The following is a 26,103-nucleotide window of genomic DNA, read 5'->3' as shown; positions in this document are numbered from 1 at the left end:
GTTTTATCGGTCAATCAATTAATTTGTAAGTTGAGTTACCTGACTGCCTTGTACTTTGATGAAACATTTAAATATACTCGTGGACACTGCTTTATTTGGGATCTTAATCTTCATGTAATCAAAAGGTCAAAGTTCCTAGTCAGCATTCTTTTTCTTGTTTACATAATTTTATAATTTCTTTTGAAGCGTATAGTACGTATTTTTAACCCCCGACGCAAAAACGACGGGGTGTTATAAGTTTGACGTGTCTGTCTGTCTGTCTGTCTGTTTGTCTGTCTGTCTGTGGCATCGTAGCTCCCGAACGGATGAACCGATTTGGATTTAGTTTTTTTTGTCTGAAAGCTGAGTAAGTCGGGAGTGTTCTTAGCCATGTTTCATGAAAATCGGTCTACTATGTCGCGGTCGGGGTTTTTTTTCGAAATTTTAATTTTCTTTGGTACCGATATAAGACATTTCTATTAATAAACACTGCAGTTTTTCTCAATCTAAGGGGTATTTCCAATTACCAATATTACTTGGAAGCTTGGAGCGTGCGGTTATCGCACGGGCCCTCTAATTTGCCTCGGTCCCTTGGCCGCTTCATCCGTTGTCAACATCAATATCAACAGCACGTTGCCAAAACACGCGATGTATCGTCACTGTTTGATTCTAGCAAATATCGGTACGGGTTTTCCCGTTGCGAATTCTTGCACAATGTATGGAGTAAATACCATTATAATTATTGTGATCTAAGGGGAAACCTCCTATTTCAGTGGTTATTTGTTTCAAAGTTTCAATTTCGTACCTTTAATTAATTAAATCTTGACGTAATTTCGCGAGACACCTCGCCAATAAGTATTTTTAACCCCCGTCTGTCTTTCTACTTGTCTGTTTGTCTGTGTGTGTGTGTCTGTCTGTGGCATCGTAGCTCCCGAACGGATGAACCGATTTAGACTTAGTTTTTTTGGTCTGAAAGCTGAGTTAGTCGGGAGTGTTCTTAGCCATGTTTCATGAAAATCGGTCTACTACGTCGCGGCCAGGGGCTTTTTCAAAATTTTAATTTTGTGAGTAAATAGGTTATTATTTTTCTACTCCTGGTCACCGATAAAAAATCATCGTGTATATGTCGCAGGGAAATGGCCAAAACAGAGATTTCATCAAATCACTAAGGGATATGATCAAATCACGCAGGATGTCAAAATGGTGAATCCATTTTATCATTTCTCTAGAAAATTTCAGTCATTTGACTAAATCCCTGACTCTGTTTAGTGAAATCACAAAATCGACCAATAGACACGCCACGTTTTGTCATTTCACTAGATTTGTTTAGGGATTTGATAAAATCCTTGAACCACGTCATTAAGTTGACGAAACGAGCTTATAAAGTCAACTAGTTTTATCATTTCGCTAAACAAGTTCAGTGAAAAGACAAAATGTTTTAATAAATATGAAAATAATTTAAAATGAAACATTTTTAGCTTTGTTTCTTCACTTATTCTATTTTTTTTCCTATTTATAGAAAACTAAAAACTCTTAAAAACGGACTCAATTTTACCATTTCACTAATCCAGTTAAGGATTCAGTCAAATCAAGTGACAAAGGCAAAACTCTAATAAATCTAATTGGATATTAGATTCTTGGCTTTGTCATTTCACGAAACCAGTTCCGACATTTGATCAAATCACCAGTTGCGACTTTATCATTTCCCTAAATTTGTTTAGGGAAATGTTAAAACTAGTTGACTTTTTGAGTTTGTTTCGTCAACTCACTGTCGTGGTTCAGGGATTTTATCAAATCCCTAAACAAATCTAGTGAAATGACAAAACGTGGCGTGTCTATTGGCCGATTTTGTGATCTCACTAGACAGAGTCAGGGATTTAGTCAAAGGACTGAAATTTTCTAGAGAAATGATGAAATGGATTCGCCATTTTGACATCCTGCGTGATTTGATCAAATCCCTTAGAGATTTGATGAAATTTCTGTTTTGGCCATTTCCCTGCGACATATATACACATTAATGTAATATATATTACATTATAAACGTAATTTGGAAGCAGGTGTATCCCGGTCGGGCAACCGGTCGTCAAGGTGAAGGCTGCGCCGGCGCCACGAATCAAAACAGATTAAAATAAATAAAGGGACAATGACTCGCATTGCGCTATCACAATCGCTTCTTATGCCAATTTTAGACTATGCAGACACTTGTTATCCAGATCTTAATGAGGACCAGCTTAATAAACTCGAACGCCTTCAAAACCTTTGTATTAGATTCATATTTGGACTGCGCAAATTTGACCACATTTCCAACTTTCGCGCCCAGCTCAAGTGGCTCCCTATTCGTCTCCGCCGTAATTCTCATATTTTAGCTCTTCTCTATAATATTCTTTTCAACCCCTCTACTCCTTCCTATCTTAAAGAGCGTTTTAATTATCTGTCCTCCGTCAGACCTTCACGGAAATATCAACTTGCTCCTCCTCCTTCCTCTACAAAGTTTTACAATGACTCCTTCACGTTTCGAGCGGTTCGGCTGTGGAACGGCCTGCCGTTAGAGATTAGGTGTGCTAAATCACTTGAAAGCTTCAAAACTCTACTAAAGAATCATTACCTATCTCTGCCTTAATTTGCTGCTGTGTATGTTATGTTATGTATGTATGTATGTGTGTATGCATTTGTGTATGTATTAATACTTATATGTGTATGTTTGTGTACATGATATTTTATTTTTATTTAATTATTTTTATATTTTATTTTTAATATTGGTGTATATAATTATTTAACTTAGTGTATGTGTAATTTTCCTATTCCTTTAATTATTTCTTGCACTACCATTTTCAAAATGTCTATTCTTTATTTCCTGCTACCCTAAGGTTGTCTGGTAGAGATCGCTTACAGCGATAAGACCGCCTGTTGCTACCTATGTTTAATGTCTGCTATTTGTAATCTGTTATCCTTGTGGTGCAATAAAGAATATTTACTTACTTACTTACTTACTCGCCACTGACAAGATCAATGGAATGATTAAGGTTTTGAAGGTATGTGTAGGTCACATAATTATGTATACTCTATCAGATTTTCTTATAAATACCAAAGACATGTATGTATAACTTGTAGACAGATAAAGTCTAAGAAATACATACGAGTAAACGTATCTCGGAACCATCTAGAGAAATGTACCTCTTCTAGATGGCGCTACATCTTTGGTTAATTTTCGGCTAGATGGCGCTGTATTTAATAATTTTAACACATCTCAAAGTTATGAATATGGGCCAAATTGTCAAAACTGAGGTTCAGAAGTTTTAAGCCTGTGTCGAGAGATGGCAGTCAGTGCACTGTGAATACAATGTTTACTTTGACAGTAATTCTCTATTATACTCGATCCTTTTTGTAGTAGGTACTACTGGAAATAGAAATACGTAAATACATATCGGTTTTAGTATCAAAACCATTATTATTTCATAGTCGACACCTATTCGTAGCATAATTATAAACATACTATTAAATAACTAAGTATTTAATAGCAGTATTTTAAAACTTTATATAAACTTTATTTAACTTTTATTTATTATTATTTTTTAAATTAGTATCAATTTGTAATTGTAATTCACATCACATAATTTGTAATTGTAATTATATAAAATTCATACTTGACGATCATAATATAAATTCGTATAGATTAAGGTAGAATTAATTTATAATGTAATTTTATATTATGAAATAAATAAATCTAAATCTAATCTAAATCTAAGTGGTTATAAAGATGTTAGGTACCTATTTATTTTATGCAATACCGTTACCTGTAAATTGTTGTCGACCATGTTGCATCCAATTTATTTAATATACCAATTACAATAATTACATAATAAAACCATTGGTATTATATTTCACGAAGTGAAAAGGATCCGTGTTCTAAAATTGCCACTGAAGATAATAAAATTCCGTAGGGTTCCGTAGTCAACTAGGAACCCTTATAGTTTCGCCAGCGATCGTCAGCGGATAATCTCAGTGACCGTTAGCACTAGAAAGCTGAAATTTGGCACCAATATGTATATCAATCACGCCGACAAAGTGGTAAAATAAAAAATTAAAAAAAAAGTTTTGTTAGTTTACCCCCGCTACATGTAAAGTGAGGACTGATTTTTTTTTCATTCCAACTCCAACGTGTGATATGTTGTTGGATAGGTATTTAAAAATGAATAAGGGTTTACTAAAATCGATTGTTAATAATATTAATATTTTCGGAAATTATCGCTCCTAAAGGAAAAAAAAGCCCCCTCTAACTTTTGAACCATATATTTAAAAAATATGAAAAAATCACAAAAGTAGAACTTTATAAAGACTCTAGGAAAATTGTTTTGAACTTGATAGGTTCAGTCGTTTTTGAGAAAATACAGTAAACTACGGAACCCTACACTGAGCGTGGCCCGACACGCTCTTGGCCGGTTTTATTAGTGTTGCATCGGCCATTCATCAATGTCACGCGTTCGTCACTTGTTTTGAGTTTCCAGGACCTACGCAATGCTAACGTGCTGACTTGATGAGATTTAGAAAGCTGACGGTCGCTTTCTCTGCGAAAAATCTCGCATCGCAGGATCTCTCTGCCGTCAAAAATATTTGGGTTTCAAGGTTGAAGTACATAGGTACTATAGGTAGGTACTTGTATGTAATCACTTTATTTAACATACAAGTTAAGACGTAACAATACAGTAGGTATATGTTTTCTTTAGTGTATGGTATCTATTTCAGTTTATAATTTATATATAGTACTTAGTGTTACTTCTTAAGAAACAAATAAAAAATATTAAATAAAATAATTTGATTTGTTCCCTACATTTGATATGATTTGTTATGCCGTACATACATGATTTTAACATTATCGGTACCTAAGTAGTAAGATCGGTGGTATTAGATCTTGCTCAGCATCTATAATCAAAGATTTGTCTATAGTATACATGTATCTTTAGGTATTTCAATAAATATAAACAAAATCTACCCTCAAAGGGCTCTTTATGCCAATTGAGGGTAAAAATGAAAGCTTTACACGACCAAACGAGAAGATTAACCAAGACTCTACGGTCAGTGACAAATTCGCTTGGTTTTTGTATTTGATGGTTAACCGACAACTACCCGGAAATGTAAAAAAAATAATTGTTTACGTTCATTTAAATACCCTTTTAATAGTTATTTGTTTTACAAGGGGGCAAAGTAGTTGTTTAACCGCACGTGCCAATATTGATACCCGAGCAAGCGAAAGATTCCAATATTGAACCGCGAGCGTAGCTAGTGGTTCAAAAAGTGGAATCTTGAGCGTTGCGACGAGGGTTTCAAGGCACGAAGGTTAAACAAACTTTGCCACCGAGTGAAACACAAAATTTTTCACCACACCAACACGAACAAAATACTGACTATAAAACATCAAATTAAATCAACTCTATCAATTTATTCAATATTTATGATTGAAAATCATCATTCATAGGTAAATTCTACCAGCCAGCTTAAGACATCAAGTTAAAATTTGTATGAAATTACTTTGCACTCTTGTGGATAAAATGCAATTTTGCTACCTGTTTTCGAATAGAAAAGTGAACCTTTAACAGTTGGTGTGGTGAAATAGTACATTGTGCAACAAGGGGAGGAAGTTGAATATTACTAACGAGAGTAAGTTTAATCGCGACGGCTTGCCGGAGCGATTTAAAGACTCGAGTTAATAATATTCATACTCCCCGAGTTACACATAATGTTTTTCATCACACTCGCAATGTAAAAAATGTGTAAATAGATATAAAAAGTTAAGTACGGTACAAAAAATTTCATTATTCCCTTGGGAGAACGATTTTTCTATAACTCACGCTCCGCCAGCGTGCAACAGCACATTTAAAGTGCGGGTGTGATGAAATAGTTATTTGTTATACAAGGGGGCAAAGTTGTATTTTAACGCCGAGTGTGGAATTGAACACACGAGAAGTAAAATACATTTGCACCCGAGTGTAACACAAAACTTTTCCCCTCACTATAGCGAGGAAACTACAATGCTAAAAATGCGTTTATCACTGCTTCCAGTAGTTCCACAGGTGGTAAATCATCTTTATTACTAGATTCACCTACTTTTATCAATTTTAAAGCAGTTAATTTGACTTTATTCAAGGTCAAATTACTTTACCCACTAGTGGATAAAATGCGTTTTTACCCGCTGGTATTAAAGGACAAAACACGTGTTTCCGAGCTAGTGAGGGGAAAATATTTTTATAGTGTAGATGCGTCATTCAATCTCGATTGTGACAAGTGATTTCAATATTAGCCTAGTACACATCGCTAATGGGTTGTATTTGCTGACTGATAGCGAGATGTGACATGTCAAGCAATGTGTTACTGAGTACTGACATGTCAACTTTACATGACAGTCAAGTCAACAATAGGTATTGTAATTGATAACAAACTTAACTGTGAAGTTTGATTACAATTAAAATTCAACATATTTTCTTTTCTTATGTTGTTAATTTTGAGTCCCATTTTTTTTACATATCTTCTTTATAATGTGATCAAATTCAAAATGATGCTCGTGCATTCCCGTCCAACGTGTAGGTTACATACATTTTATAAGTTCAAATTTAATGTCTACACACATTTTACGTGGTAACAGCCACTCCATATAGAAACTGTCATAGAGTCAGAGATGTATAAGATGTGTAAAAACTTCTAAGGTGACGGACCCAATCATGGACAGTTTAAGAACAAAATTCGCCTGTTTTTGATATTTCACTGATAAATGTAAAAATTCTACCGCCAAGCGTGTTAAATCTTGAATGTCCTATCCTTCTTCTACATTTCAAGCGTATTGCAGAATAGATACTCCTATTGGTTTCTTCATAGTCAACAAATTAAAACTAGGTGTTTTTTCTCCAATTATGGACGGCAGTTCTCCAGTAATGGATCCCCCATTATGGACAGTGAAATAAGTTTAAAATTTTACTTTTAAAGCCAACTGATACGCAATGAGTCAATTTTATACACCATAAATACAATTAGTTTGGGTTATTTTAACATAGGATTGTTTCTTGTAAATTTTGGTTTTGTAAATTGTTCCTTGTCCATAATAGGAGGTAGGCAGTTTTTCGGGTCCCGTAATGGACACTCGCAAAATAACGTCATTTCTTTATATCTTTGGAGCAACAAACTAGTATGTTTTATACCTTATCTCATGCTTAATGCAGTAAGTAAAACGCATTCAAGATTACACCGTGCGTTATTTTTTTATTATTTTATACATGAACTCATCTCTCTTAGCAACATTACTAAGAATTCGTCTTGATATTTTTTTCAGTAAACTGGTGAATTTTATCTTGTCTCCAAATCCTTCAGAAATAACCGAATTAATTGAAACTTCAAAATTAAACAGCTCTACAACTCTAGTTTATGGTACATAGCCGTCAGTTTTTAGGATCTTATTTTAGATACTTATTTTTAAGGATTTGTGTTTTTTTTGTCCATAATGGCATCACCGTCCATTATGGGGTATTTTACCTTAATAAGTAATAACTTTCAAAGAGATGCATCCCGAGTAAGGCTTAAAAATCGACATTAACCTATGATTTCCAAGAATTTTTTGTCATTTGTTTTTATATGATAATTGATAAGTACCGCATCTCTACGTCATTTTCACATAGTTTATGCTAAGTAGCTGCGCTATGATTATGGACGTCGAGCTCTTAAGTCCTAGCTAAATAATGACAAATCTACAAACATGGAGTGATATGATAACAAGCATAATAAAACTTGTTTATACTCAGCCTCCAGTCCCGAGCGTTCAGTAAATTTGACGTAGATAGGCATGTGCAATAGCAATACATAATTAAATAATATTCGCGTTCTCAAGTTTTATACGTTATTTTCGCCAAGGCCTCGCTAGGGGCATGACTGGTGCCGCCCCGACTTCGAAGAATTTTCTATTTAAATCTTATGGAGTCTAATGAGTTTCAATAGCCGCCGCGAGCATTACTATTTGACATGCAATAATATTGCATGTATTAAATATATTATTCTCCAAGTGGTCCCATACCATAGGTCCCATCATCGTCACCATCTTTGGTACCCTATATTAGTATGCTTCTAACATATAGCCGGTACGCCGCAGGTATTCATGAATTCCCTTTATTACCTAATTAATCTGAATGGATATCGCTTCAAAAATATGTGTAGCTAATTTCACATTACTTGTATCATTTATCGACTCTTATCGACTTTGATGATCAATTCAAAGCCTACCCTGCGTGGCACTTTTACCAAAATACAATATTATATTACCATCATCAGTCTCCTAATGTTTGTCTTGTCCCTACTGTGACGGGGTCCGCTTTCCTTCTTCTCTCCTTCCACTTTGCTCACCAATAACAAAACAGCAAAATACAATATTACGATATCCAATAATGTCATTCAAGTCACCAGTATGACTCACGTGTTAATGGAAGCCGAAGCCGATGTAGGCTGCGCGTGCGACGGCTATTAGCGCGAGTCACTTGTCAAGAAACCGTATCCTTGATGGCCATTCTCGAATTTCGCAAATGTTTGTTTTGTGAAACAAATACCACCTGACTTTTCTTGGCCTTGCACTTCGAATCCAGTGAATTTTCCTCGGATGAACAGCCGGATTATTTACTTTTAATTAATACGTTATAGGTAAGCAAGCGTTCAGATAGAGATACTGACTGTCATCTGCCAAGTAAATAATAGTCACACTAAGAATTTTATGGTAAAAGTTAAAGGACTATGAACATTTTAACTTCTAACTACAAGTGTAAATTTGTATATTAGACCGTTCTCGTAAGTATGTCGTAATAGGTAAGTATAAGGTACTGCCGGTTTTTGAGACAGACATGGTGACAAAACTCTACACCTGTGAAGACTGCTAAAATAATGACAACTGAATGGATGAATGGAATATTTTTTACCTAACAAGACTGCCTCAAAAGTCCAATCTTCTCTCTATTGCAATCTTCTGCTGGAAGGTGTTGCTCGATCTTAGGACCAGCTTTACTGATTACTTTCTTAGAACCCTTTATAAAAGTTAGACTAGGTACTCACTGATGTAAAGGGGGTGAAAGTGTCTTCGGTCGGGTTGGTTGCTCCTGCCACCGGAGTGGCTATGAACAGTGTTGATCACAACACGGGTCTTGAAACTGGAGTTTCACAAAAGAACACTCTCGAGAGAGTGCGGACGGAGGCTCTCTGCGGCACCCTATTTATATCGCACAGCGGCAGTCAACACCTAGATCCCTATGCAAATACTACGTAAAAACATGTAAATACTGTTTGAACTGGGATCGACGAAGAGTGAAGGTAAGACGTTATAACCGGGCGTTTAAGCCTATAAGTCCAATTTCGTCACAAGACTGATCTCAGGATGTAATGAAAGATAGCTACCTACACTCATTGTTGTGTGTGTTGTGCTAGTCTCGAAGAGTCCGATTGGTAGAAAACCAATTTAAGGATAAATTCGAGGTGCTTATGTGTTCAGTGTTCTTAACACTGTAAAATCAAAAAGCGTTTTTATGTCAGAAGTCAGAATTGACAGAAACGCCCTTAAGGTTTTAATTCCTAAAACTTTCTGAGCAACGTCTTCCAAACCTCTGTGTCCAACAGAATTGACGAGATACAGAGAGATAGAGATACTCGTAGAGCGAACAAATATTCAGAAGGAAGCGTTTGTTACCAAATTACCGAGTTACATAAACAGCCGATGACGCCACACGTGTCAAACATTTTGTGCTCACCTTACGACCTCGCTGGATGTCACGCCTTATCTTTCTCATAATATATCCTTGGACTATCATGCTGAACCTCAAATTGATGTCAGTAGAGTTGATGCCGTAAAGTCTTGAAGAGTAAGTATAAGGTAACATTAATTATTTTGTTTGTTAGCATTAATAATATTTATATTCTCATTTTAAGTGAATTGTACAAATTCTTATGGGAATAAAGAATCTTTAAACCTATTTACCTCATCATCACCGATACGGATGTGTCATGTACCCGCACCAATTTTCGCAGATCCATATCAATTTAACTCATGGCTGAAAATTATGTTAGTAGCGCAATAGCGAGTCAATCCACATATGGCTTTCCATCTCAGAAGGATCCTTACGCTTCAAGTATGTTTAAGATTTTTTGAAGTGAAACTTCTATAGCGCGTAACACTCAGCCAATGTTACTTTGCGTGAAATGCCGCTCACTCTGCGCATCACATTCTGTCAGTGTCGTTGCGCTGAACACGACTCATTCATTCACTTATTTCACTCAGTAAGTGACAGAATATTTTTGAATGATGGAATGGTTGGTTGGAATGTGTGTGTTTTATATTTAGATCGAGTGCAAAATGAGTTTGTTTGATTTTTCTATGGCTGTTGATGACGTCATTTTCCATTCCTTCAGAAATTGATATTTATTGCAAATGAAACATAAGGATCTTTTATGCATTGCACGCCATATATTATTCCTTATTGCAAATACGTAGTGAGCCAATTTTCAACAACTTTGAACATTTTTTGACGACCGGTCTGGCCTAGCGCGTAGCGACCCTGCCTGCAACGCCGCGGTCCCGGGTTCGAATCCCGGTAAGGGCATTTATTTGTGCGATGAGCACAGATATTTGTTCCTGAGTCATGGATGTTTTCTATGTATATATTTAAGTATTTGTATATTATATATATCGTTGTCTGCGTACCCACAACACAAGCCTTCTTGAGCTTACCGTGGGACTCAGTCAATCTGTGTAAGAATGATCTATAATATTTATTTATATTTATTTATTATTTTATTTTTTTGCTGTGGCAGACTCGTAACTAAAACTCAAACATCATAAATAAATAATCATCACAACATAAGCTTCGGCTTAAAAATAAGAAGAATATGTACTTAATACGCACGCACTTACCTAATTGCGTTTGGGTGAATTGCAAAAAAGGAATGTAATTAGTTATATATTGTGTGTTAAAACTTAGGGGACATGTTTTTTTGCCTTACTTATTTGAGGAACTGTTCCAATTGTATTTATTTTCATTTTATGCATGATATTGAAAGAACAATTACCGTAAAACGGCTACTTTGCACCAAAATTTGCTCCAAACTTTTTACTCTTTGATTTTTGAGAAAATTTAATATGCAGAAGTATATTTTTTCATATATGTATATTAGGGTGGAGCGTGGTTGTATGGAGAAAAATAAAAATTAGAAATTCATAACGGAATAGGTATCAAAAGTTGCGGAAAAATTTGCAGATTATATTTCTGGCATCAAATTTAAAATAAGGTACTACTTTTGGCCCTCTACCAGCCGTAAAAGCAAAAAAAATAAGGTAAAATTAAGAAATAAATTAAATATGTCTGACGTCCATTTTTATTTTTTATTATTAATTAATATTTTAAAAGAAGCTGTAATTAAGTGAATTTAACCATAATAATGTTTAAATTTATTAAAAAGTAGTAAATAATAATACTTCAAAATTTCATTTTTAACTCAATAATCACGTTATCATGCGAAATACGATAAACGAAGTAACACGTGCAGTATATTTTTTGGGTTGTATTTTATATGAAAGGACATTTTTAGATATAAATTTAAAGTTTTGGGTTTTTGCATTTTTCTTGATTTTTTCCTATTTTTACATGATGACCAAAAGTGACACTTTAGGCGTTATTAGGCAATTTAGGCATACTTTGAAGCGATATAACTAAAATTTTTGGTTGGACTGATATGTTTTTTAATATGCTATGAGTTTATTTCGATTGATAGCTTTTCTGTCACATGCTAAGAATATTTTTTTAAGCACGAGATACATGTAAATAGGAATTTTTGGAAAATTCCAATTTTGCTATAAATTTAGGTCTCAGAAAAAAAATGTTTTAAAGTACAAAAAAATTAAATTAAAATCATTTCAGACACCAAAGGCTATGTTTAATATATAAATTTAATAAAAAAATGTAAAAATAAAAAATAAAATTTTACAAAAAAATATTAATATTTTTTTATTAAATCAATGGTAGAGGGCCAAAAGTATATAGCTAGATTTTTTTAATTATTTTTCTCGTAATCTTCATAAAATTAGGCATTCTTTGAGTGGTATTCAATTGCATATTTCCAAAATTTTTAAATTCGCTCCACCCTAATGTATATACAAAAGACCTCCCCGAATTTCAACTGCCAATGTTTAAAATTGTGGTATGATATTAATATCAACCCTAAGAAGCTGTGACATTTTTATTACTAGCTCACTATACGTCAGACAAATAAAAATACAGAAAAGTGTGTTTGGTCGCATCTATCGCTATGTGATTCTGATTCGATTGTTCCGTAATATTTTGTACATAAATACCAGTATATTTTGTATTATTTGACTTTGTGTACTTTTTTATATGTGTATAAGGGGTGGATTCTCTATATCTAATCAAACATATATTTAGATTTTTGAGGCAATCAAACCATATTTAAAGGTGGTCCAAAGTTACCCATGGAGGAACACAGTAGCCCCGTTTTACGGTATTACTTTTCAGGTTATGTGCCCTGTATGTTCGCGCTCGTGATAGACACTAGTTTCACGATTTTCAAAAACTAGTTCAATGTTTTAAAGATCGTTAAAAGGGCCGTGTTCTACATAGATAATGTTATTTTATACCCTAGGTAATCAACAAGGTTTACGTTACGCCATATCGTGAACCTGATAATCTACATACATTCATAAACTCACGCTTGTATTCCCAAAAGGGGTAAACAGTGCACATGAAACTGCTCAAGTTCCAGTGCCACTTTTAGCAATTAGCGGGTTAAAAGTAAACTAAATTGTGATGTTGTATAGTGACAGCTTCATAGTCCATCGCCCACAACATAATTAAACCCATATCCCACAGTTAACTTCTATGACACTCACGGACCCCACGCGAGGATGCGTACCTAAATGACTTTCAACAACATAACAACAACATACAATCACGCCTGTATCCCATAAAGGGGTAGGCAGAACACATGAAACTACTAAAGCTTCAGTGCCACTCTTGGCAAATAAGGGGTTGAAAGAAAACGAAACTGTGACATTGCAGTGACAGGTTGCCAGCCTCTCGCCTACGCCACAATTTAACCCACAATTTTTTAAATGACTTTCAATATGCGTTTATGTCGTACTGCTAATAGTGCTAATGGTGTGATTAGCACTATATATGTCTGTATAGACAAAGCAATCAAGTTCCTATTATTTATAAAAGATAATTTACGATGAGTATTACAAATAAATATGTAATTCTTAATTTTATACAGCTTCCGTGCCATAAATGAGCTCGCTAGCCTCACTGCGAATATTAACCTCTAAAGCTGTGGAATAATAAATATAAATAAGTACCTAACTAATTTACCTAAACGCAAATGTTACTGTGATCAGAAATCACATTATATTTAACTTAGAATTCACAAAATGGTTGTTGGTTGTGTTAGGCAAGATTTCGTTAGGACTGTGGTTAGGATTACGAGTATTTTAAAAAGATTTGATATCGATTTTTGGGATAAATCAAATAATGACAGAAAAATAAAACCAAACATAGGGGCATCGCAACTATGTTGAAAATATATCAATATGTGTAAAAAAATATTTCAGTAAAAAAAAGAAAATATCTAAAGGTAGGTAATGTACCTATACTAAAATAGATACCATACACCAAAGAGAAACAAACTACTAAAAAACAAATCAAAAAATATTTAATTTAATAATTTGATTTGTTCCCGAAGTCGATAAAGGTAATGTATTGGTATATCCTGGTAGGTATGTACTAAAATGAGAACTAAGACTTATGTATGAAACACCGGTTTTGACACAGTCGTACCCTTTCCTTCTAAATGGAATCGTTTAGGGCTTCAGTAATTCCGATAACAACATAATTAACATAAATAATACTAAAATGGAGCACTGACCCGACGATGCGGAAGATACAGCCGGAAAACCTCGATGGAAATTTTTATTATTTTTATTTTTGACAGCCACTTTTAAATTTTACTACTAAAGTCTGGCAAATCGTTCTGTCAGCATTAAAAGATACGAATCTAGATTAGTTATGCCAAAGTCTGAATTGGGCTCAACATTGGGCTCCACAAATGTAACCCGACATATTTTTAGCAAAGTGACTCCTGGAACCTGATTCGCTCGTTTTGTTACTCGCAAAAAATAGGATCAAAACAACCTTGACGAAGAGCTAACGTGCGATTTAAATAACCTGATAAGTTTTTGTCGAAACAGGTCAATTCACATCAGCACACGGAATCGCTACTTCCGTATTAATATTATGGATACATAATGAAATACGCAGCAGCTCAGGACAACGAGCCAAGGATATCAGGTGTGAGAGTAAATGTTTGAGTAAGTTGGCATTAGATTATATTATCTTTGGCGTGACAATGTGACATTTAGATTACCGGGAGGTATCGGTGCAGTGAGTTTAAGGAGCTCAATTTGAGCGCAATTTATCAATAACGACATCAAGTGTTCCGGTAGTGGGAAAGAGCGGTTAATAATAGGAAACGGTGGCGTGCTCCGGGCGGCGGCGCGATTTCGGCGTCCGCTCACGCATGCCACCGCTACTCGGTAGCATGCGAACTTTAACAATGCGTTATTGAAGTCGACTTATCTTGTTAGTTCTAAATCGTAGTTATCGCTATTAATATCTGTACCCTCTACAGAATACAACATATGAATCTCTCCTAGCCTAGTCTGTTAGCAGTCGGCAGTGACCAGTGACCCTGTCTATTACGAAGCGGGCAACTTATACTAGTAAGTAAATAAATAAATAAATAAATAAATATTGGGGACACAAGTAAGTAAGTAAATATTCTTTAGTGCATCATTTTACATGTGAAATTATACAGAATATTGAGTGAGGTAACAACAGGCGGTCTTATCGCTGAAAAGCGATCTGTTCCAGACAACCTTTCGGTAGCTGGAAAAACGGAATAGAAACAAAAGCTAACATTGATACTAGGGGTGTTTCTAACCTTCTAACCCGTGCGTTTTTAAATAGCCTAATACCTACACATATTCAAATGCCTGTGTATTTACATACTTATATAGGCGCAATACACACTGGGTGGACAGGGTTTACTGCAAGTAAACGGGGAGTAAACGGGGAGTGCTCCGAGGAATTGTTCGGATTAATCCCTACCGCTTCTTTCCGCCATCGCCCTACGCGACAACATTTCCATCGTCATCATTTAGATGGCTGGCAGTCCTCAACTGTGCGTTTATCCAGAAACTTCCTGCCCCGCACAGCTAAACTGTGGAATGAATTATCGCCGGCGGTATTTCCGGACCGATACGACCTTCAAACCTTCAAGAAGAGAGCGTACACCCATCTTAAAGGCTGGCAACGCACCTCCAATACCTCTGGTGTTTCGGGTGTCCATGGGCGGCGGTGATCGCTTTCCATCAGGCGACCTGTCTGCTCGTTTGCCTCCTATCCCATAAAAAAAAAGTATCAAATCATGTTATGATTTTTGAAGTAGGAATGCGACTTCTGGTTGTATACCTATTGCTAATTTTAGTTGCAGTCGCAAGCAAGTGGGACTTATCTAATACTGGCACTCTGATGTAAGGTCATCTTAGGCTTAAGAGGATAGCATGTCCCATGTTCCGGAGGCAGTGAAAAATTCTAGTTGGTTGCAGAATAGGCATAGAGCAGCCAAGTAATTAAACTATTGTACCTAGGTTAAGATTGCTGCGCCCTTGCAGGGTCCATATTTTGTACCTAATTAAGACTTAACCCTTAAATGCATATTGTTGCCATTTGGCTACTATGCATGTATTTTTTAATAAACTAGCCAAAATATAAGCTGGACTTTTTTATTAATTTTTCTTAGATCTGTAGGATCATCATCCAGTTTTTTCACACTTTTCCGCCATTTTTTCTTAAATGGTTGGAAATAATGTTTTTATTTAAGAAAAAATGGCGGAAAAGTGTAAAAATACTGGATGATGGTGATTTTTAGTACATGATTCAGGCAGATTTTTTCAGAGTTAGTAACTATTTTATGTTTAATCATTTTATCATAGGGGTTTCTCAAATAGTGTAGGTACCTTTTTAATAGTAGTAAAAGTTTTCTTATAAATTTTACTAGTAAATATATATTTATATAAGTAAGATTTAGCCTATTTTACTTCTAACACTGATTTAGTATTAAAATCGATGTTAAATATTTTTTTATTATTTTTCCTAGAGTCAGAAAACCATTGTCTATCACATTATTAATTTCTAGTTAAAAGAAAAAAATCATGCATTTAAGGGTTAATATTAGGGATGTACCGACTAGTCGCCGACTAGTCAGGAAAGCCGACTATCCGGCCGCATTTGTAGTCGGCGATTAGTACAGATACTTACTGGTACAGGTACTTTTTCAGTACAGATGGTGTTTTTTATACGCACTAGTGCGAGAAGTGGTTCATTATATGTCAGGTCGAAAGTTCTTAGGGCCATCTGTACTGAAAAACGTCGTACGATACATGTGCAAAATAGTACATTACGATACAAGTGCGTAAAAAAGGAAGTTCGAAACGAGTGGCAATAAATTAAAACACGACCGAAGGGAGTGTTCGGCCGACTAATCGGCCACCCAAGCGCCGACTAGTCGGTAGTCGGCCTAGTCGGCCAAATCAATAGTCGGTACATCCCTAGTTAATATGTATGCAATAAATGCTTATGACTAAGTCTGCATGGCTCTGCCAAAATATGAGTGATAGAGTTGGTATAATTTTCATTCCGGTCATTGGGTAGCCAAGTTGACCCTTATTGTGTATTATTTGGTGTATTAAGAAGCCCATACCTGAAAACTTTCCGTACTGAAAACTAAAAAAAATCTTGTTGTTTTCCTTAGTTTCCGATACGCTGTGATCTGTGATACAATATAATATACTTTTTCAGTACAGATGGTGTTTTTTATACGCACTAGTGCGAGAAGTGGTTCATTATATGTCAGGTCGAAAGTTCTTAGGGCCATCTGTACTGAAAAACGTCGTACGATACATGTGCAAAATAGTACATTACGATACAAGTGCGTAAAAAAGGAAGTTCGAAACGAGTGGCAATAAATTAAAACACGACCGAAGGGAGTGTTTTAAATCGACACGAGTTACGAATTTCCTTTTTGCACGTGTATCGTACGACGTTTTTCAGTACAGATGAGCCTCCAAAGTTTCGACCTGGCATATAATGAACCACTTTTCGAACTAGTGCGTAAAAAAACGACCATCTGTACTGAAAAAGAAATTCGTAACTCGTGTCGATTTAAAACACTCCCTTCGGTCGTGTTTTAATTTATCGCCACTCGTTTCGAACTTCCTTTTTTACGCACTTGTATCGTAATGTACTAATTTATATGATAAGAAGGAAAACCCCCAATTATTCAACGTGCATTTTTCCTTCTTTACTTTACGACTAATAAAGGGCCAGTTGCATCAACCACATTCGACAGACACATCATCGTCACGCTGCAGACGTCTATGGAACTTCCCATACAATAAAATTTAACGAACGCTTTAACGGTGACAGACGGTTTGGTGCAACCGACCCTAAGTAGAAATTACTCAATGAACAAATTAAACTAGTGGCTCTGTCAGCTGTAGATCTAGACTCGCGAGCATAACTAATTACCTATTCAAAACATAGGTAATAGGCAGCAAAAGTGCAAGGCTAATTTATCAATGAATTTATTCCTAATTTATCCATGCAATTTCGCAGTTCACTGTACCTATAGGTAAGTAGGTAGGTAAGTACTTCATTAGTGCAAGCGATGATTTCAATGAATGAATGCGTACTACTTGGTTATCTCACCGTACCGCACTGTTTTGCTGACGGCGAAATTCTTATATTGTATGAATGACGCATTTCTTTTCAATCACTTCTTAATTGCTTAGAGGCACTGAAGCTAGTGAAGCTTGAGCAGTTTATGTGCTCTGCCTACCCCTGCTACTGTTTCTATATATCGATTTTGCATAGCTACGTTTTCCTGGTTTTCCGAAAAGTAAGTAGAAAAACTATGTTTAATTATTCGATTCAATATATGTGCCTATAGGTAGCTAGCCTCATAAAATTGACAAAATCTCAATTACAGATAAAAAGTTCTTACACAATCAGTACTATAGACAATTTATTCTCGAATCCTTTACCTGTTACAAAATTGCTTCCAGCTAGCGATAGGTACAATTTTGTTGGATTAGAAAAATACCTGAAACATAATACACGTATCGTAGTCTCCATCATACGCCTATTTTGGCCGATCTTAGGTAAATAAGTTAAATAACCATAGTGAGTCGCATTAGGGAGACAGAATGGGCAGCAACAATAGGCAATGGCACGGTAATTACGTTACGTGGAGCGCTGACAGCTTAACGACGCCCTTGTCAGCGCCTGACGGATGGCTGTGGCGCGCTGAACCTCGGGAGCTAAGACTTGCCACCAGAATATCGGTTTTTATTGGAAAAGGAGCATTTACTCTAAGACCAAATTAAATTATTTCATAGGAAATTGAGGCATCCGTGGCTATAACGGAGTACGCTGGTTCGAATCCAGCATCGGACACTTGGAGGCCTTGGTCATTTTTTCTTTGTATATGACATTTATTTCAGTTTAAAGGAGCATTTGACTACAATCTGATGATAAAGGCCAGGATGGAGTAAAGTACTTTGGAGTATGCGTACTTCAAAGATTGATCACTCGTAATTTTAAAAGATCTAAGTTAGTGGATTGACAATGGACTAACAGCAGTTCCACTCCTTATCTGTTATTCGCGTGATAAAGTTAGTAGTAGATAGCATAATTAGTAATAGCGTTTAGTGAAAATCAGTGGCAGAGCAACTACTTATTTGACGCAATGCATACCTATAGGTACCTACCTTAAATACCTACAACAACGGAAACTTCGACCCTCGTAGGTACCGAAATTACATTTTATTACTTTGTTGGTCTAATTCAAAAACCTAAAACGGAACATGGTGGCATAATTTATAAAAACCATTTAAAAAGTTGGCTCTATATGTAATTACAGATTTAAACAAATCTATAAAACATGTATTAATATTAAAGACACAGATATACAAGCTACGCAATACATGTTTTTTATAAGTACTTAACTATTTCAACTAAAATTCCAGATAAACTGGCAATTAAGTACCTACTTAATACGAGTAAACACCGTTGGCCCCAATTGATCGGCGACGGTTCGTAAGTAGGTACTTTCTAAGATCATGTAATAATTACCTTTTCCCCTCACTAGCTCGGAAACACGTGTTTTGTCCTTTAATACCAGCGGGTAAAAACGCATTTTATCCACTAGTGGGTAAAGTAATTTGACCTTGAATAAAGTCAAATTAACTGCTTTAAAATTGACAAAAGTAGGTGAATCTAGTAATTAAGATGATTTACCACCTGTGGAACTACTGGAAGCAGTGCAATAAACAATAAACGCATTTTTTTTGCGTTGTAGTTTCCTCGCTGTAGTGAGGGGAAAAGTTTCGTGTTAAACTCGGGTGCAAATGTATTTTACTTCTCGTGTGTTAAAAACTCGCAAGTTCAGGATTCTATTCTCGAACCACTCGCTTCGCTCGTGGTTCAACTATAGAATCCTTTCACTTGCTCGTTTTTCAATTCCACACTCGGCGTTAAAATACAACTTTGCCCCCTTGTATAACAAATAACTATTACCAGCTAACTTAAAAATGTTACGATATGATGAAGCGCCAAAGACACAAACTGTCCAAATGCTAAGAGCTAAATATTATTAACATAGATTAAGTATAATCAGGGTCATCAGGGACCAATGGGATTTCCTAAAGCAGACAGGTCATGTAGGTAATACCTATGTAGCTACCTGCCATGGGAGAAACGTTCATCCATATTGTGTTATTAAGATAAATAGGTACTTCGGTAGCTTGATACGTGACTGTGGGTGTGTGCAACTGTTTTGACTAGCTCCGATACCTTCATCTCTCGGGGCTAATGTTTGGACACGCTGTTTTAATGGTAACACGTGTTAGAATAGGTGTAAACACTAGTAAGATTAAAATGACAACAAATAATACTGGGGATCTGGTGACTTCCGCGCATAATGTACTTATCAACATTGCGATACAGCGAGGAAATGTTCCCAGTATCCTCGGCATGTTTCAAGGCCCTATTTTAGTTTTAAGTTACTTAGGCTAGGTTTAATTTTAGGTTAGGTACTTCTTAGGTTTTAGGCACTGGTTGGGACCAGCCCACCGCGAGCTAGTAAGCTATGAGCTATCGGCTATAAAAACGAACAAAAGATATAAGCCCTCCCGTGCAAATAAAAGAGACACGGCGATATTGATAGCTCACCGCCGGGCGAGTAACTATAAACATCGCCGTGTCTCTTTTATTTACGAGGGAGTGATTAACTGATTATCTTCTGTTCGTTTTTATAGCCGATAGCTCATAGTTTACTAGCTCGCGGTGGGACCAGTGCCTTATGCTTAGTATGTTTCTGTTTGTAAACAAATAATTGAATTTAAACTGTATTGACATTAAGATAACTTAGATAACATACGGACCTCGCGCGACATGTTTCGGAGGGTTGTCTATTGTTTGCCCGACAGTCATTTAACATAATATTCATATGCCCTAATCTAACTTGCCTGAATTTCATTTGCCCGACTGATTTGTTTACCATAAAAATTGTATGACATACTGGTTGTTTATCCGAACATTAACTTCCATAATCATACAATGCCATACTATTTGTTAGCCATATTATTAAGTGCAATAATATGGTTTAATATAATATTCAAACGCCCTAAGCAATTCTTGCCATATTAATTGTTGCCCATATTATTACCTAACCTACTTTCTGATAGCAGTTTAATTTTCCAGGGGGTCACAGTTCTATCCTAACCTAACCTACTTTTCAAGCAGTTTCATTTTCCAGGGGGTCATAGTTCTAACCTAACCTACTTTCTGATAACAGTTTCATTTTCCAGGGGGTCGCAGTTCTAACCTAACCTAACCTACTTTCTGATAGCATTTTCATTTTCCAGGTGGTCACAGTTCTAACCTAACCTACTTTTCAAGCAGTTTCATTTTCCAGGGGGTCACAATTCTAACCTAACCTAACCTACTTTCTGATAGCAGTTTCATTCTCTAGTACTTTTAGTACTGTCGTCTCTGTGATAATTACGCATTTCGATGATTCTGCCAAATAAAATTATAGAAATTGACTTTTCTGATCGCTAATTTGGATGACAAAGGATGGTATGGAATGTGGTAATTACTGATTTCGATGATTCTGACAAATAACATTATGGAAACTGACTTTATGGGAAACAAAGTTTCTGGCACTTGATTAATATAGTAAACAATGATTATGGCATAAGATGTTATGAGAAACAATATTATGATTGTTGAATAGGGTGGAAAATAAAATAATGGCAAATGAAATTCTGGCAAATGGGGTATCCCGTTTCGGAGAGCCTACTTAGGTACTGAGTACTGAGCCTAATACTTACCTACAACAAATAAGTAAGTAATTAAACAAAAAAATCTCCTAGACGATTGCTTCGCTTATAATTACCTAATTACTTCATTGTGAAATAGACTTCAAGAAAGGTCAATGTAACCTATTATTATTATTATACCAAAGCTAGTAGTGAGTACACGTGAAGTGATTTATGTATGTAGGTAGAGTATTTACTAACATAATACGAGGACTGTTATGATAAGCTTAACGTAGGCTTAAAAACTTCCGTCGCTAATTAACAAGTATTATTTTGATAACGATAAGCAGTAAGGTCCCTACTTATAATCCCTACTTACATCCTCGAAATCGCAAAGTATGTGAGACGTAATCTCTCGCACTTTCCTACACGGGGCGACACACGGGGGGCGAACAGCAGGAGGTGTGACGAACTGCGACCTCCCCGAACAAGGCTTGTGGCGTCGAGAAAGTGCATACACACGGTAGGACCCAAGATATATAACGCATTACCGCATGATATCAAAAATGCTACATCTTATTACTTGTTTAAAAATAAACTTAAAAATAAACTAGTATCTGAAGCTTACTACTCCTTAGACGACTATTTTCAAGTGCCAGACTAAGCTATATAATTAAGCCACAATACGTCCATTAATAAAACGTTATCTATGTAAAAAAAAAATCAACTGGTTGGTTAACCAAACGACTGATACTATGTAACAGATTTGTTAGCATAAGTACTTAGAATTAAGAGAATGACATGTAAAATATATTTTTCCCCTCACTAGCTCGGAAACACGTGTTTTGTCCTTTAATATCAGCGGGTAAAAACGCATTTTATCCACTAGTGGGTAAAGTAATTTGACCTTGAATAAAGTCAAATTAACTGCTTTAAAACTGATAAAAGTAGGTGAATCTAGTAATAAAGATGATTTACCACCTGTGGAACTACTGGAAGCAGTGATAAACGCATTTTTTGCGTTGTAGTTTCCTCGGTATAGTGAGGGGAAAAGTTTTGTGTTACACTCGGGGGCAAATGTATTTTACTTCTCGTGTGTTAAAAAACTCACAAGTTCAGGATTCTATTCTCGAACCACTCGCTTCGCTCGTGGTTCAACTATAGAATCCTTTCACTTGCTCGTTTTTCAATTCCACACTCGGCGTTAAAATACAACTTTGCCCCCTTGTATAACAAATAACTATTATCAATAAATGATCGTATCGTATCATCGTATCGTATCGTAATCAGGGACCTATATATTCCTACATAACATGCCAGACTATAGGTGCATATATCACGAGGAAACAATGCAAACCCCGTGAGCTTTGTTTTGTATTTTTTTCAAATTCCCAAATAAACACAGAAAACTCGAAACGCAGACGTCCCGTCGTAACTTCTCTTATGCTCTTACATTGTAGGGACAAAATTTGCTTCAGGAGCAACAAAGTTTGGTGCATAACTAATATAATGGGCCTGTGCTGAAGGCACGTGAAAGTATTAACCATTTAGCGTGTTGTACATAAATAAGGTCATAATGTCAGTCGTTAGTCGATTTCTCGGTACTTACCTGTGCATAATCATTCCACGGTGATACAAGGGTAGCTGCAGGGTCTTCAGACGTCTTCGTACCATGCATCGGTCCAAGGCACATGGAAATTTAATAAAATTTCCGAATGAAACTCGCGGTCGAACTGACTTGGGGTTAATCGGTTAATACATTGGTGGAGATTTGCAATTGCGTGCGGCTGCGACGTACGCCGGAGAACATATGCCTGCGCGAGCTAGGGACCGCACGTCCTGGGACCAAGTGCTACGTGCCGACCCTACACATCATTTCACTTTATGAAATAATGTTATTTGTGCCACTGTACATTACTCAGCTCTACATGATGTCATTTTAGACAACGGAAAGAGCTTTTGTCTACAGTGGCTCAATGTTTCTATCCAGAAGGTAGGAGATAGCTAAATCTACCCCTATCTTGAGAACAACAGAACTCAAGATACCAGTCATCATCAATAAATAGTAGCGGATGAAACAACAACGCACCTAAACATATACACAAGTAGGCATCATATTCTATATGTTTTATACACCACCATTTTGTTTTTTAATTAGGTAATTAATTACAGAATAGTAGACAATTTTTAAACGAGGCTGACTACAGCAAAATTTGTTTCGGTTACCTTCTGAAAATATTAATTAAGGACCTACCTACACCGAACCTTCATCGAATCTCGTATTTTCAAGTAGTGATGAAAAATACAGATAAAACGAAACGTGGATATTATAAGACAGGTAAGGTCTGGGCTGCTAGGCCTGATAGGATTGCTAAAAGTATTCCCATATTCACTTTCGATGGTTAACTCATTTAATATGTAGAACATTTAATGTTTTTAGTTACATTAAGGTACTCAAGTAGGTAGGTATTTAGGTAGGTAACTCAAGTAAATAAATAAAGCTCTACGTTTAAAGAAGTGGTATGTATTATCATACTAAAAACCTAGGTACCTAAGTAACTAACATTTCTTTTGTTTCCATTGAAATAATATCCGCATACCGACGTGTTATTTCAAATCCTGGATGTTATTCCATGGCCCTTGTTCTGTAAATTCTAGCAATTGTCACGCAATTTTTCTCTTCCGTTGAACATTGTATTACTCAATGAAGTGTACTTATTACCTATTTAGACTAATGGCTACTTACATGCTAACTTACACGGTTCATTCGATCATACAAGCGAACAAAAGACGTTACGATTACAACCATTGTAATGATTCAATCAAACGTTGAGAGTTTACAGTAGCTACTTACCTATTGCGATAAACCTAAGTACTAGTCAAATGTTTATGAAGGTTATAAACTCGGGCGTAAATCAGCGGTTTGATCATGAGAACTTCCTAAATATCTAACGTATGACAATTCGCAACAATGTCGCCTCGAGCGTGTTTTGTTTACACAGCTACTTTACACGCGTCCACTAGGTTGGAAGACGTAGAACAGTTCACGGAAGGCGATAAGTACGCAAAATGCTACGCATCACCAGATTATTTTGGTGCTGCGGGCGAGTTTGCGTGCGGGCGGACGCTGGTCCAATCTTCTCATTGCGAGTGACCCCAGCCGCAGGCCCCGCAGCCGCAGCCCCGGGAATCGTAAATGTAAATTGTTATTTAAGGTCAATGTTAAAGCAAATAACACTGACGACACTTGACTAAAGACTTCCCCGACGTACCTACTCGTGAGCCGATTGTCATTGCCAAAATATCACCTGCGAAGGTAATCTTTGTTAGCTAAAATAATGAATAATTAGGTAACTGAAGGACTATGCGCTGAAAGGTGTGATAAATGTAGTTACTATTATTCGCTATTCGTTCCACATGGTGACCATTATAGGTAGGTATATAGCTGTACAATAAGTATTTATTGTTACAGGCTTAAATTGATTGCCTACAGTCATATGTGTTTAATAGTTTGGTAGGTAGGTTATGTATTGGTATCATTTGCGTTGATGGTGGACAGGTGTGGTTAGGTTCATTCACCTGAAGCATGTTCCCGGGTGGCGTTGGCTTTAGTTTCGCTGACGGTGCTGCATCGTGGGAAGGCACGTCAAATGTGTACCGCTTAGAACATCGTATCTCCTCCTGAGTGATAGGGACATACGGCGTTTGAGCGAGGATAGTTGGTTGTTTACGCCTTGGCAGACGCAGACAGTTTTCTTAGTAACTAAACTCACAGGCAGCATCACCATAACCGAATAACTCAGTTCTCTGTACCATAGACTAGCGTTATTCATTTCGAGATTTTAAAAGTAAGGTGCATCGGGGCAATTTCGACTGGGGGACCATTTCAACTAATCGAAATGTTTTCCATGTTTTACACGACTAACTACAGATGTGTGGTGTGCAGTATTCATAGTGCAATAAGGGCAACTAAAACTTGGTTTTAGTTTTTGCTTAGCGCTAAAGCTGACGCTAAGTGTCGGTCGGCCTATGTCACGGCGCTTACGCGCCTAGCGAGACATGCATTATTCTGATCAGTGGGAGCACCGTTTGTATCCAGCGGCCGGTTGTAAAATCTCTGCCTCTGAAATGTTTTGACGGTTGTTGCACACTAAATAGGGGTTGTTCCATAAATTGCTTCAGAATCTCGACGGGCAAACTGGAGAGAAGTATGAAAATACGGAATATTAAGGTAATGTTCTGCCGCCAGATTGCAGCACTTTTTTTAAAGACTGTCGGTGGCAAACAACTTCCCTCAATGTGGAAGTGGCGCCCTCTGAACAAAATTTTGCGTAATATAGGAGGACCCGCTAGATACTTCGGAACTAGATGCTTTCCTGTTTCACGATTTGCCAACGCATATCTGCCAGCAGATTTTACGCCCACCGCCGACATTTACAAGTCAACCAATTTGAATATTTTTAATTTTAGGCCACTGTAGATAAAACTTTTCACACTAAAATGATAAAGCACGGTGTCAAAAGACAGGGTTCTCGAGTGGTCTAGGATTCAAATTGGTTGACCGTAACCGTAGGTTACACGGGAACTACTAACTTTGCAACCAAATGTGGAGATCCCTAATATTAGTGAGGATATTAATATTTTACAAAAATAAAATGCAGGTG

The 26,103-nt window shown here is 36.4% G+C and overlaps 1 protein-coding gene across 1 annotated transcript in view; it reads right to left on the bottom strand.

Moving 5' to 3' along the window:
- The window catches only part of LOC125233839 (synaptic vesicle glycoprotein 2B), a 50,194-nt gene extending 41,011 nt beyond the window's left edge, over positions 1 to 9,183 (bottom strand). Inside the window, exon 1 of the mRNA XM_048139975.1 lies at positions 9,055 to 9,183. The gene's annotated coding sequence lies outside the window, so the exon portion shown is untranslated. The remainder of the gene's footprint in view (positions 1 to 9,054) is intronic.
- Positions 9,184 to 26,103: the final 16,920 nt, after the last annotated feature.

This window comes from Leguminivora glycinivorella, chromosome 15 (genome assembly GCF_023078275.1).
Source record: "Leguminivora glycinivorella isolate SPB_JAAS2020 chromosome 15, LegGlyc_1.1, whole genome shotgun sequence".
NCBI lineage: Eukaryota > Metazoa > Arthropoda > Insecta > Lepidoptera > Tortricidae > Leguminivora > Leguminivora glycinivorella.
Note: the sequence above shows the minus strand (reverse complement) of the source record. Positions and strands in the feature narration are given on the sequence as shown.